Raw genomic sequence first — 2,077 nt, 5'->3', positions numbered from 1 at the left:
ATGATATGATTTAAACTAGATAAAACAAAAATATAACATAGAGTACGTAATAACAACACAAATACAATATTATACAAGCAAATGGCAATAATGAAAATACGAATAAACTAATTATACCATACACAATGGCAATAATCACATAACATATGTAACTTGAATACTAATCATTAATAATCAAAGACAAGTGAATTAAAAATATTATAACGCAAACTAAAATGACTAAAACGTAAAACAAATTTCAAAATAATTAATAAATGAATTTAAAATAAATAATGAGCAAAGAAATTTAATCAACAATGTACAAAACAATTTAAAAATAGAATATATGTACACATATATATAGTAGGTAAGGAATAAATAATATATATAAAATAGACCAATATAGAATATATGCATAAAGCAAGTTAAAATAAATAATAAGAATTTAAACAAACAATACATTAAAATAAGTTGGAATAGATGTAAAGTAAATAACATATAAAATATTTTAAATAACACATAGGTGAAATATTTTTTTTAAAAAGTTAATAAATGGATTAAATAGATTTAGGACATGGTTGAAAACGAGTTAAAATTTGGGGTACAAAATTATAAATACTGGAAAGTTAATCAGGGACCTAATAAAAAACCAAACGAAATCTGAGGGTTAGAATTAAAAAAAAACAAAAGAAAATTGGAAATGGGGGCCGATTGAATGGAGTTGCGAATGGAAAGGACTAAATGCACAAATATCCCTTTTAGGGAGAATTCACAACCCCCCACTACACTCACGGTACCTTTTCAAATGATTTTAAAATAGTTTCCTACTTTTCTATTCTGCTGGTCCCTTTTTCAAGAGGAAAAAAAAACCAAAAACTCTTTCCTTCCCCCTTTTCATTTTCACTTCTCTGAAACAAACCTCTCTCTCACCAAGTTCAAGTGAGAAAGCTCCTATTTCGCCCTCCGAGTACTCGTCGCCCTCTTCTTTTCCATGGCCTAAATGAGAAACCTGAGGGGTTTGGTGGCCCTTTTGGATCGGGGAATCTCCGATGGGGGCGGGACGCGAAGAATAGGTAAGTTTTCAGCCCCTCTTTTGTTTTTTATTTTTATTTTTTTAAAAGATTTAACACAAAAAATAAAATAAAAAAATCTAAAGAAAGAAAAAAAAACCAAGGAAAGAAAATATGAAAACAACATTTTTTGTTCTCTTTTTATTAATAATCTGTGTAATACAACCCCCTTTTTTGTATTTGAAAACAAAACCCTCTTTTTGTTTATTAATTTGCAGTAAATTTGAAAGAAAACTAAGAAGAAGTTAAAACGAAATGAAAACAAATAAAATGAAATCGAAGATCCACCTTTCTGCGTTTTTTCTCTTGATTGCTAATGTTTTTTTTTTTGGATTTTTTTTTGCTGGAATTTTTTGCTCTTTATTTTTCAAATGGGAGAATCCTCTTTTTTTTTTTATGTGTTCCTTTTTCATTTCTACCATTTTGCTTGTTTTTTATGCCATTTGCAGGTAGTGGGTGAAGAAGGAACAACCACCCATGGTTTTTGCCTGAAAATCTGGGAAGTGGGTGCCCCAAATCACGTAATCTGTCTGAATGACCAAATCACAAATGCAGCAAAACTTCTGGGGCTAAATGTAATTTTTAGAAAATTTAGGGTTAAAATGTAATTTAAGGAAAGTTTAGGGGTCTAAGATGTAATTTTTTTGAAATTTTTTTATTTTTTATTTTATTTTTTTGAAATTTTGGATCTTAAACACGAATTCTAGTCGGACAAAAATTTAGTGCTTACAAACTGAATATCAAATTATGAATAAGTGTAGGGACTAATAGCATATTTTAGCCTTTAAGAAGTAATAAGTTATTGTTTTATATTGTTGAAGGGTCGGCAGAGATTTTTATTTTTCTTTTAAAGAAAAAGTCCTAACAGCTAGTAATAGAAATTGCCGACCTTTTTTAAATTAATTTTCCAATTTAAAAAATAATTTCTCAAGAGAAGGAAAAAAGAATTTAATCATTATCCATAACTTTTAAAAATTGCCGTCATTTTAATATTATGCCTTATGGCCGGAAATCACCCACCCTCTCCC

General features: G+C 28.5%; 1 long non-coding RNA gene across 1 annotated transcript; it reads left to right on the top strand.

Moving 5' to 3' along the window:
• The first annotated feature begins 819 nt into the window (after positions 1–819).
• LOC128283545 (uncharacterized) lies at positions 820–1,782 on the top strand. The gene is made up of 2 exons (XR_008273909.1): positions 820–1,052; positions 1,499–1,782. It is a non-coding gene; the product is annotated as an uncharacterized LOC128283545 (long non-coding RNA).
• Positions 1,783–2,077: the final 295 nt, after the last annotated feature.

This window comes from Gossypium arboreum, chromosome 2, assembly GCF_025698485.1.
Source record: "Gossypium arboreum isolate Shixiya-1 chromosome 2, ASM2569848v2, whole genome shotgun sequence".
Lineage (NCBI taxonomy): Eukaryota > Viridiplantae > Streptophyta > Magnoliopsida > Malvales > Malvaceae > Gossypium > Gossypium arboreum.
This window is presented reverse-complemented; position numbering and strand designations above follow the sequence as displayed.